Source organism: Cadophora gregata (assembly GCF_030347475.1).
Source record: "Cadophora gregata isolate MNR1 chromosome Unknown scaffold_48, whole genome shotgun sequence".
In the NCBI taxonomy this organism is placed as follows: Eukaryota; Fungi; Ascomycota; class Leotiomycetes; order Helotiales; family Ploettnerulaceae; genus Cadophora; species Cadophora gregata.
Window position 1 is genome coordinate 3981 of NW_026695971.1, and position 13122 is coordinate 17102.

General features: G+C 28.3%; 9 non-coding genes across 9 annotated transcripts; all 9 read right to left on the reverse strand.

Moving 5' to 3' along the window:
• Positions 1 to 2395: 2395 nt before the first annotated feature.
• ONS95_010787 lies at positions 2396 to 2467 on the reverse strand. Its single transcript has one exon. It is a non-coding gene; the product is annotated as a tRNA-Ile (tRNA).
• Positions 2468 to 2862: 395 nt separating this feature from the next.
• On the reverse strand, positions 2863 to 2933 carry ONS95_010788. The gene has a single exon. It is a non-coding gene; the product is annotated as a tRNA-Gly (tRNA).
• A 72-nt stretch (positions 2934 to 3005) lies between these two features.
• On the reverse strand, positions 3006 to 3077 carry ONS95_010789. The gene has a single exon. It is a non-coding gene; the product is annotated as a tRNA-Lys (tRNA).
• Positions 3078 to 4280: 1203 nt separating this feature from the next.
• On the reverse strand, positions 4281 to 4352 carry ONS95_010790. The gene has a single exon. It is a non-coding gene; the product is annotated as a tRNA-Val (tRNA).
• A 20-nt stretch (positions 4353 to 4372) lies between these two features.
• ONS95_010791 lies at positions 4373 to 4445 on the reverse strand. Its single transcript has one exon. It is a non-coding gene; the product is annotated as a tRNA-Asp (tRNA).
• Positions 4446 to 5348: 903 nt separating this feature from the next.
• Positions 5349 to 5419, reverse strand: ONS95_010792. The gene has a single exon. It is a non-coding gene; the product is annotated as a tRNA-Arg (tRNA).
• Positions 5420 to 5438: 19 nt separating this feature from the next.
• Positions 5439 to 5509, reverse strand: ONS95_010793. Its single transcript has one exon. It is a non-coding gene; the product is annotated as a tRNA-Asn (tRNA).
• Positions 5510 to 9145: 3636 nt separating this feature from the next.
• ONS95_010794 lies at positions 9146 to 9217 on the reverse strand. Its single transcript has one exon. It is a non-coding gene; the product is annotated as a tRNA-Val (tRNA).
• Positions 9218 to 12271: 3054 nt separating this feature from the next.
• Positions 12272 to 12342, reverse strand: ONS95_010795. Its single transcript has one exon. It is a non-coding gene; the product is annotated as a tRNA-Arg (tRNA).
• Between the last annotated feature and the right edge of the window lie 780 nt (positions 12343 to 13122).

A 13122-nucleotide genomic window follows, 5' to 3' on the forward strand; every position in this document is an offset into this window, starting at 1 on the left:
TTTGTGTCCAGCTGTACAATAATATATTTTCTTTACAGGTCTTCCAGTTTTAAGTGCTTTATTTACAGCAGTTCTACTTACACCTATAGCTGCAGCTGCTTCAGTTATGTTTGTATATTCTTTTACCTCTAGTGTAGTAAGATTTTTAACTGTAACAGGTACACCAACAAGCAATATTCTAGCCGCCTTCATGTTAGCACGTGTTTCATCCGAAAGTTTTATACCTTTACGTGAGTCAGATATTTTTATTTTCTCTTTATCAGTTAAGATTCTACCTGTTGCGGCTAATGATAAGTTATTTCTTGCTTCTTCACTTAATTTTCGATCCTTTTTAAAGAACTCTAAAGTTTCATCGCTATGTTTAAAACCTAACGAAGAACCTGCTTGTTGTAATATATTATACTCAGGTTTTAATAAATCTAAATAAAACTGCTCTCTTAATATAAGATCTACATCCTCACAGTACTCAAGAATATCTAAAGTAAAATTTGAATATCCATATTTCAAAAGAGCATTATGTATAGCTGTTTTATGTTCACTTAAATGTTTAAGACTATAATATTTATATAATCTCACAGAAAAATTAACTGAACTACCTATGTAGCTTTTTTTATTTACATTGTTAGTTCAACGATATACAACTGCTTTATTTTTGTTTTCTTTTAATATACGATCTTTTTCAAGATCACAATTAATATAAGTTATTATAGGCTTTACTTCAGAAGAGTTATTACCTAATACAGATGAAAAAAGGCAACATTGTTGCCCTATAAATTTTTGTATAAAGTTTATTTGAGTAGCTTTATTTTAATTATTTAAATATTAATGTCTTTACATTCAAAACTTTAGAGGTTACACTTTCGATTCTATCAATGATTTAGGGTGCTAGCCTTCCAATGGCCCGAGTACCTTTCTACTTGTACCTCGCTTGTAGCTGCTACGGGTATCTAATCATGATAACTTGTCGACTATACTCTTAACCAAATATAGTGAACTTATTAGGATCACTAATTCTAATTGAAAAGAATAAAGTATGAACATAAACCATTAAGGCTCTTATGGGACGAATAGAAATAAAAAAAAAAAATACTATACTATCCTGCATCCTTTAGGATGAGGCTTGACTATATCTTAAGCTTGCGCTAACCAACATCTAGTCGATGAACTGCACACCATTACTTTTAAATAATGGTGCTTGGCTGCGGATTACCCATTCACTTACGTGTATCAATTTCGATTTTACCATACCACGAGTCATTACCTGTGCCACAAACTGTGTTACCACGTCTGCTTGGTTGAAATTGCTTTAGGGCTTTCCCGCAATTTGATGGTTTGAGCAGAAGGTTCACTTCTACCTACTGGCCTAAATAATTGCTTATTCTATCTTCTACCAGCTATCCTAGTCAGTGTTGTCTTTCACTAACTTACCACAGTTCTTCGGATATCTTTACAACGATAACCCGTTCGGGCTTTTATAACCCTGACTGTAGTAAGATCACCAGGCTTCGGGTCTAATTTTAGATACTAATTCATTATTTCATAATTGGTTTATCTGGGCATTATTGCTCGCATCTAATATTAACTCGCTGACCCATTATGCAAAAGGTACGCTCTTACTTTTTATTTAAACTTTACTCGAGCTGCTTATAAGACTACTATTTCAAACCGTTCCTTCATAGTACTTTTACGCTATCGCTTATATATTATATTTAGCCTTAGAGGAAGGTTCCCCTTTACATTCAAACAGGTTTTGCCCATTTTACTTATTATATATCTACCATATCTTCGAATTATTCTTCTAGTCTATGACCTATATTTGAAGGCTCTTCTACTTTCATTCACACTAATTATAGAATCTCGTTTGATTTCTTTTCCTGAAGTTACTAAGATATTTCAATTCACTTCGTTTATTATTGAATTTCTCTAAGAGTTCATGTGTATTTTACTACCAGATATTTCACCGGATTAAAGAACAACTAATATTACAATTTCTTCACGCAATACACATTTTAAATTTCTTTACTCTCTTTAATATATAGCTAGGTATCCCTAATAGTCTCTTTATATACTTTCCTATGCATAAATGCATAGAAATTACTTATAGATATCTTACACATTACTAATACAACCTTATTAACCTACATTCATTAAGATATTGTATTCGGATTATTATGATTCGAACATAACAGATCCTCAACCCAAATGAGGCGCCTAACCAACCTGGCTCTAATCCGTTTTATTTATCTTTAAAAGAAGAATTCCAGAGAATATCCGATTTGAACGGATGTGATCTATTAAATCAAATAAGTTTCAAGCTTATCACTTTAAACCACTCAGTCAATTCTCTTTTATTGCCTATTATCTAATATTATTAAATAATATTAAGTAATATTCATGATTCCTCAGAGACTTGAACTCTAAACACATCCTTATCAAGAATACGCTTTACCAATTAAGCTAAGGAACCTTGATTTAATATATGAATGTAATTTGTAAATATATTGTTAAAATACGCAAAATGGATAATATAAATAAAATTTATATATCACTAAGCAAGAGCACTCAGATTTGAACTGAGAAAGTGAAGTTTGAAGCTTCAAATTTTACCATTAAACTATGCTCTTATAATTAGTAGAGATGTTATTGTTACATATTAATAACATCTTAATAAAAATACCGGAAAAGAGATGATTCGAACATCCAGGTGCATAACACAATATTTAGCAAATATCTCGCTTTACCCATAGCAACTTTTCCTATTTTTATTTTTAATTAACCCATCAAATCAGGAAAAAAAATATAAAAACTATTAGAACTTTCATATACAGCATAATATTAATATGCTGAATTATAATTATAGTATACGGCCAGCCGAATTCGAATCGACACAAATCGTTTGGAAGACGAAAGGTCTACCATTAACCTATGGCCGTTTATTTTTTTTTGTATATTTATTGTTACCAGTTTTGTCAAAACAATAATCATATTTTTTATCTGTAAACATATAAGACCTATGGGATTCGAACCCATATAACGAAGATTAAAAGACTAGTGTTTTACCGTTAAACTAAGATCTCTTTAGATTTTTAAATCTAAATTTAGGGTATTTTAAGCCTTAAGGCTTAAAATAAGATACCGTAGGTACAAAATCTAGTACAATATACACTATAATATAGCTTAGACATATAAAGAAAATAATTTATATTATTTATCTATAAATCTAATATAACATAAGCTTCTAATAAACATATAATAAAAACATTATCTTTATTACTTAGAAGAACTAGATGGAACAAAGAGGCTAATTAATACAGAATAGGTAAGATAATATATCTACGAACCCCAGTAGTAAATTGAAATAAAAAGGAATAGCCATACCACATCCACAAAATGTCAATATAAAATACTAGACTCAAGACCTAAATGATGATTTTCTGTTGAGTGGTATGCTAAAACACGTCACAAACCGACAGCAATAAAAGCTGTACCTATCATAACATGAAGCCCATGAAAACCAGTACCAAAATAAAAACATGACCCAAAAGCACCATCACTTATAGTGAAAGAAGAAACAGTATACTCTACACCTTGGAAACCTGTGAATATAACTGCTAATATAACAGTAGCAACTAAACCATATAAAGCTCCACTTCTATTACCTTGTATCAAAGAATGATGAGCATATGTCACTGTAACACCAGAAGATAATAATATAACAGTGTTAAGTAAAGGTAATTCAAATGGATTAATTGCTTCTATACCCATAGGAGGTCATTGAGCTCCTAATTCTACAGTAGGTGATAAGGCACTATGAAAAAAGGCTCAAAAAATAGCTAAGAAAAATAATGCTTCTGAAACTATAAATAAAGCCACACCCATGTTTAACCCTCTTTGTACAGCTAATGTATGGTTACCTAAATATGTACCTTCACTTATAACGTCTCTTCATCATAATGACATAGATGAAATAAGTGTTACAAAAGCTAAAGATAAAAATGTTTCTGCATTATTAAAACCGTGCATTGTTAATACACCACTAGTTGTTAATGTTAATAATGCAATACAAGTATATAAAGGTCAAGGTGACGGTGATACTAAATGAAAAGGATGAGCTTGGAAATTACTTCTTGTCAAATTAGTCATTTACATTTATTATTATAAATAATTATGTGTTTTAATATATATAAAACTTTTTTTGATTAAAAAAGAGAGATATATTAATATATGCATACCAGAGGTATATAATTTTGGCGTAATATATATTACTATATATTAAGGATTAAGGAATAGGTGACTTGAACACCTAGCCTACCGTGTGTAAAACGGTTGCTCTACCATTAAGCTAATCCCTTTATAGTTTATATTATCTTTACGGGCTAGGTCGGGTTCGAACCGACATTTGCTTTCTTGACAAAAAAGTTTCTTACCAATTAGAAGACTAACCCTTATTATACTTTAAATTATACTAATAGTATATATTAAATATAATAAAAATATTTAGGTAAGAATAAAACTAACAATTTAGTTAGTTATTAAATCCTTAAATGATTTATGATTAATTTTTTTGTTTTATTGTAATAACAATAGCACCAACCATTGCTAACAATAGTATAATAGAAGTTAATATTAATCATATACTATAACTAGTGTACATAATATTTCCTATACTAGAGATATGGCTAGTTTCGGCTAAATTACCATCTCATATTTTACTAGTAACAAATGAAATTTCACCGTTGTCTAATTCAGTACCATTTAATTTAAAGAATTTATTTAAACTATCACTATAATTATGAGATCAAATATCATTTATAGTATTGTTTAAATAAACAGTATAACTATTAAAAGTAGCAACACTATAAGGCAATATTTGATATAAAAGATAGTTGAAAACTATAGTAATAAAAATAGCTAAAGGTATGCTATTACTAGTATTACTTAATAGTTCACTTATTCTAACATTAATTAACATTAAAATAAATAAAAATAAAATTGACACTGCTCCGACGTATACTAATAAGTAAGAAAGACCAATAAAATTTAAACCTAATACCATTAGGTAACTAGCTATACTTAAAAATAAACCTATTAAAAATAATACAGAAACAATAGGATTTTTACTAATAATAACTAATATTCCACATAATATAGCTGCTATAGATATAATATCTAATATTTCTGATCTATAACCATTAGTGAAAGTTTCATTTAAAATATATAGACTATTCATGAATAAAAAAAGGAATAAAAAAACCTCTATATTTAATTAAAGTTTAATTAAAGTAATTTAACTACCATTATTAAAAATATTTTTAACGAAAGAGGAAAGAGTAGTTAAATAAGAATATAGACGTGTATAAGACTTGAACTTATATACTTGTGGCCGAAACACAAAACTTTACCATTAAGTCAACACGCCATACGTATTCTTAGTGCCTAGCCCCTAAGATGAATTGAACATCTATCGGAATATTAACAGTATTCCGCTCTACCATTGAGCTATAAAGGCCTAAGATAATTAGGAAGAAAAGGACTCGAACCTTCGACAGCTTATTGCTATTGAGTTTACAGCTCAACCCGTCATACCAACAAACGGAACCTTCCTTAGTATAATATAAGTACTTATAACCCAAAGGAGCTGGTTTATAAGTATATATTATACAGTATATATAAAATATATGCATTGTTAACATTAATCAATCCCGTGCAATTTCCACTACACGAACCGTATTTCGACTTAACACCAATCAAAGTCACGCATACGAAAATCTCCCATAAAAATAACTAGAACTAATTTACTAGAGTAAAAATAAATGGAAGACCAAACTTATTGCACACACTTCTTTCGGCGCCTGACGAGTAGTTAGTACCTATCTGAGAAAAAATTCACCGTGACGTGGTGATTCACGATTACTAGTAATTCCTTATTCATGCAGTCGAATTTCAGACTACAATCCTTGTTATATCCTACTTTATTAGATTAGCTCCAATTCACATTATCGCATCATTTTGTATAGGAATATGTGGCACGTCTATCGCCCACAACATTAAGGCCATGATGACTTGTCTTGGTCCCTGTTATCATATCCGATATGATGGTGAACTGCTTTATTTAGATTAAATCGCAAATAAAGCAAGGGTTTCCGTTAATTTAATGGAATTAACCAATATCTCACGACATTAACTGAAGACAGCCGTGCAACGCTTGTAATATATTCTATATTTCTTATTATAATATAAGACTTCCTTAATATAATATTCAAGTTGTGGTAAGGTTTTTCGCGTAACTACGAATTAAATAACATACTTCACTACTGGTTTCAGAAACGGTCTAATGATTTCAGTTCCTGCGTTGCCACATTACTCTTGAGGTGAAATGCTTACACTTTCATTTATAGACTAAATAATTTTATCTAACCTATGGCATTCATCATTATCTGCTTGGACTACTAGGGTATCTAATCCTGTTCGCGACCCAAGCCTTCGTCCCTCAACGTCAGTTATTAGATAAAAGGTTGCTTTCGCCTTTACCAGTCCTCATGGTATTAAAAAATTTCAACTCTACTCCACAAATACTCACCTTCTCATATATAACTCTAGTATAACCGTTTCCTATTAAAGACTAATTATACCGTCTAGGTACCCTTTAAACCTACTAAAGATGAATAACACTAGTCTTCTACGTATTACCGCGACTGCTGGCACGTAATTTGGTCAAGACATATAGACAGGAAATTGTCATAATCAGTATCCTATCTAGAACTTTATTCGATAAAATCGATATTACTTTGTCCACTGAAGTATTACTTCCTCGCGCCTTGCGGTGAGTGGTAAATTAATTGATCCCACAACGGCAGCAAAAAAAGATCAAAATGAATAATCTTTTATATACAAAATCAGAAGTTTTGTATATAATTAATTAAACAGCCAAAATAACTAGCGGAAGCTATTCATTCCCCCAAGTTGCTGGTTCAGCCGTTAGGCTATTGACCAAGATTCCCCACTGCTGTACTATACGTATTGGGGTTTTTTCAGACCCAATGTGATCGATCGACCTCTCAGCCTCGACTACGGAATTTTAAGCTAGTTAAACCATTACTTTAACTACTACCTATCCGAAACACTTATTGTCCTCTTAAAGCGGAAGTTTAGTTCCTTTCATTGCGATTATAAGGTATTTATAAACCTTACTTTAAGGCAGCCAAAATGTTATATACTCACCTGTACACCACTTCTAATGAAATAGATGATAAAAAATCATTAATTAGATTAGACGTTCGATTAGCATGTGTCAAGCACTTGGACAGCGTTCATTCAGAGCCATCATCAAACTCAATTTATAGGTATAGAAAATATAAACTTTTACTAATTTAAGAAGTACATTACTATACCATTACTAATACATCTTAACTTAATTAATAAAAAAAAATTTTTTTTTTATTAAGATATTTTTTTTGTTTTTGGATAATTTTAAGCCGGATCCTGTTATAGTTATTAGTCTATAATAAGGCCTAATGTCAAGCTTGCGTTCTCATTAATATTCTTTTACTGTATATATTTTTTTTTGATATGTTGATTTTTTTTTTATTGTTGTTATTTTATATCGTTGTTTTTTATTATTTGTTTTACATACATTTACCTATAGTTTTTTGAACTATAGAAAGATATTAAATATTTTCTATTTAACACTCAAGTTTTTACCCAACACTCATTTTTAGGTGTTGACATTCAATAAGCACCGGACTTTCCTATACTATACTAAATATAGCACTTGTACTATTAGTATCACAAAAACATACTTTATTATTTATACAGTTTAGCACAGTAAAAGGTATAAAAAAAATTTATATATTTACTATAGATTAATGTAAATCTAAAGCATCTTTAATATAACTACTAGTTAAAACTACAAATACTTGAGCTTGTATAAAGGCAATACCTAATTCTAAACCTGAAAAGGCTATTATAAATGCTAAAGGTATTAAACCTAAAAAGAAGAAAATAAATCCAGAAGTCATAATGTTATATGTAAATCCTGCTAAAATGTTTAATAACATATGACCACTTAATATGTTGGCACCCAATCTAAGACCTAAAGAAACATTTCTAGATAAGTATGATATAAACTCTATTAATACTAATAGAGGTAATAATGCTAAAGGACAACCTGCAGGCACTAATAAAGAAAAAAATTCTAAACCGTGTTTTTGGAAACCTAATATAGTTGCACCTAACACTACAGTAAAACTAAGAGCAAAAGTAAATATGAAATGACTTGTTGAGGCAAAACTGTAGGGTACCATACCAATTAAATTATTTACTAATATAAATATAAATAAAGTATAGATAAAAGGGAAATATATTTGTCCTTTAGTAGGGTTTATTTGGTTTGTTACTATACTATGTATAGTGGCATAAATGGTTTCTTGACTTATTGATCAACTATTACTTACAACTTTATTATAATTAGTAGCTAAAACATTCAATGTTAATACAAAGAAAGCACCTATTGTTAAATATAATCCTATATTAGTTAATGATATATGTAAATTACCGAATATAGGGGCATCTAAACTTAATAAGTTCCTAATTTCAAACTGATCTAAGGGACTTGTGATTGTTGTATAAGCTAAATTAGACATTTGCTAGTTTACTTTTTTATTTTTATTGATATATTCTAACTTAATCCTTTTTATAGACTAAAACTTTAATTGCGAATAACTTTAAACCTATATTATAACCTTTTTATATATGCTTAAATTTTTAATTACGAGGTACTTTGAATCTATATGTTAAACGTTATATTTGTTTATAAACCTATAAGGGTTAAATATGACGTTTAACATAACAGAAAAGAGAGAAATTATAATAAATATTATAATTTACTTATAAATATTCTAGTAATAAATAATCGTACAAATCTTGGTAATATAAATTTAGAAAATACGTATATCATAATTACAAGTAATATAAAAGCAAATGTTACCTGATTTATAAAATAGAATGGAACTAATTGTGGCATATTATATTTTTTATATTTTTCAATGTTATAGTTATCTATTTTTACATTATTATATAATTAAATATAAAGATTATTCTGACACATGTAAATTTTCCTTTACATATATTACTATATATAAAAGATTAAGGAATAGGTGACTTGAACACCTAGCCTACCGTGTGTAAAACGGTTGCTCTACCATTAAGCTAATCCCTTTATAGTTTATATTATTTTAATAGTAATAAATATCTATATTTGAAAAATATAAACCTAGCATATTATGTGGGTTTTTACAGCTACTTATAGTTTTTATTTAACATTAATGTTAAAGATTTTTTTATATAATCTTCAGATTTAACTATTGTATATTAAAGATGAAACGGAGTAATGTAAACCGTCTAAAATTGGAGCAGGATATACACCCAATACAACTGTAAATATCACTAATGTAAGTAATATAAAAAATTCACGTTTATTAACATCACTTATGTTAGCTTCGAAAAATTTACTGAAAGATCCTCCAAAAGCTATTCTGTTAAACATATATATAGTATATGCAGCAGAAAACACTATAGATGAACTAGCAAATACACCTAGTAAAGGTAATCTTTCAAATACACCATAAAGAGACATAAATTCACCTACAAAATTTAAAGTAAGAGGAACTCCACAATTACCTAAAGATAAAATGAAGAATAAGATAGAAAATAATGGCATTATCTGAGCAATACCTCTGTAGAAACTAATTAACCTAGTTCCAGATCTATCATATAATACACCTCCAGCACAAATAAATAAACCACTAGAAACAAAACCGTGTGCTAAACCTAAAGCTATACCACCTTCTATACCTTGTATAGTATTACTAAATACACCGATAAGGTAAACAGCTGCGTGTGATACAGAACTATAAGCTATAAGTTCTTTGATATCTATTGTTCTTAAAGTACTAAAACTAGCATATATAATAGTAATAACACCGATAAGATATATAATATATGTATAATCTAAAGAAGCTTTAGGTAATAAAGGTAATATTAATCTGAAAATACCATATAAACTTAGCTTAAGCACAATAGCAGCTAATATTATACTACCACTTAGGGGTGACTCTACATGAGCTTTTAATAATCAAGTATTTAAGAATATCGTAGGTGTTTTTACAGCGAATGCTATAAATATACCATAAAATAAAAATAATTGTGTTGAATAATTAAAATTAGTTTTGTATAAAGCATCAAAATCTGTTGTACCCATTATAGAAGACATAGCTAATATAGATAATAATAAGAATAATGAACCAAATAAAGTGTATAAAAATAGATAAAAACTAGCCCTTACTTTATTACTTGATCCAAATAAACCTATTAGTATAAATAACGGTGGTAATATACTTTCGAAAAAAATATAAAATAATAATATATCTAATACTAAAAATACAGCTAACAATAATGATTCTAACAATAAAATTATTATTACAAATGATCTCACATTTTCATTTATAGAATTCCAATTACTTAATAATGCAATTGGTGTGATAATAGTTGTCAACAGAACAAAATATATAGACAAACCATCTAAGCCTAAATAAAAATCAAAAGAACTAATTTCATGATATTCTTGTACAAACTGGAACTGGTTACTACTGAAGTCAAACAGTATAAATATAATTAATGATACTATAAGGTTTACGATAGAAGTACTTAAGGCTATTGTTTTAATACGATTAATGTTTAAAAAAGACAATTCGTAAGACATACCTGTGGATATAGTAAATACACCCAGTATAGGAATTAATAATAAAAGTGTAAGTAACATAATTTATAAAAAAAAAAAAACACAAATTTCCCTCAGGATTAAATATTAAATTTAATCTTTACTAATACCATATATAACTATAAGGTAAACCGCGCTAAAATAAAATTTTAAATATATTATACCTATTAAAAGTTTTTATTGATTTTATTAATTTAATTAAAACATAAAGTTAATGAAATTTTTTTACAATAAAGAAATATTACTGGGTATTATTTCAAAGCTATATAGTATACAGGGTACAAGTATAACAAAGGCAATAACAATAGGTAACAATATAGTTCAACAAAAAGACATTAATTGATCAAATCGTATTCTAGGAAATGAGGCTCTAGCTCATATGAAAATAAAAATCATAGTACATGATTTTACACCTAAAGTTAAACCATATAATAATCCTTCTATTAAAGGACCAGAGAATAAGCTTTCATTATGTAAATTATTTATATAATATTCAAAATTTATATATTGCATTAATGTAAACAAAGGTAAATAATCATAAAGATAACCACCTAAGAATAATATACTAGTTAATATACAAATTAAAACAATACTACCATATTCAGCTAAGAAAAAGAATACGAATACAACAGCAGCGTGTTCTGTCATAAATCCACTAACAAGTTCTGATTCTGCTTCGGCTAAATCAAAGGGTGCTCTGTTAGTTTCCGCTATAGATCCTATGAAGAATATTATAAAAACAGGAAATAGAGGTATTATAAATCATATAGCTCTTTGAGCTTCAATATTAACAGTAAGATTTAGACTACCTGTTAACATAACAACAAGTAATATAGCTGAACTTAATATTAATTCATAGCTAATTAATTGTGCGGTACTTCTAAGTGAACCTAAAAAAGCATACTTACTGTTAGCACTTCAACCTGCTAGTAATATACCATACGTCGATAGAGAAGAAACAGCTAACATATAAAGTATACCTAAATTGAAATCACTTAAGGATAAACCAGGCCCATAGGGTACAACTAAATAACCTAATAATGAAAATATTAAAGTTATAACAGGACCAAGAAAAAATAAACCTAAATTAGCTTGTGTAGGTGAAACATACTCTTTTAGTAGCAGTTTTAAGGCATCAGCAAATGCTTGTAATAAACCATAGTACCCTACTATATTAGGACCTAATCTTCTTTGCATACTAGCCATAGTTTTTCTTTCGGCTACGGTTACATAAGCTACAGTTAATAAGACAGGCACAGTTACTAGTAATACTTCTAGAACGGAAATTAAAGTTGGTATATATAACATTGATTAATCATTTTTTTTTCTTTTTTATATTTAATCTATATAAAATAATTAATAAATTATTTTATTAGATTAAACCATAAGGTTAAAAATAAATTTTTCACTAAGTATAAAGAATATTTATATTAATAAATATATTTATACTTTACTACAATTTATCTATTATTATTTAATATTTTATGTATAACTATTCTTATCTAAGACTTGAACTTAGATCAAGATATTAGAAGTATCCTGCTCTACCATTGAGCTAATAAGAGATAAAATAATTTATATATATAAATATAGTAAATAATCTAAGTAAATATTTTACGCATATGTAAGCTAAAACACATGTAAATGTAAAAATATGAATTTAAAGCAGGTTTAAATAAGTATTATAAGGGATATGGAGGAATCAAACCCCATATTTAAGATCTGCAATCAAAACGTAGAACCATCTACTGCATATCCCTGATGTATAAATTATATATAAGTTGCTATCCTTAACTATGTATATAAGATATACACCAACAAACCTAAATTTTTGTACAAACTAACCAAGATAAATATTTAAAGTTATTTATAAAACATCAAACTAATTATTATTATTATTATTATTCATTTGAGCTTCTAGAAATTGTATTCTAGAATTAAGCAGAGTAGCTTTGGCTTCTGACCTTACTTTATCTCTGTTGAAACGTTCTAGGTCACTCTCTATTTGATTCTTTAGATTAAATTCGTACTCCGTCGTAGGTATTGTAGGTATTTTTATATAAACACTTTGTGCGTAAGCCATTTTTCTGTCTAAAATTCGTATAAACTTTAAATATAAATTTTTATGTTCTACGGCTGTTTTTAGATCCATTCTCTTAAATTGGTTAAGTATATGTGAATTATAATCAATATGTTTACATATTTCATCCTGTATAGGTACTTCACCACCAGGAACGTTAAACCCAGGCGGAACAATAGTTTTATTAGGTGTGTATACAGAAATAGGAAATACCATAGATCCTATATCACTTCTAAAGATTCCAGAACTTCCACCCCTATTTCTA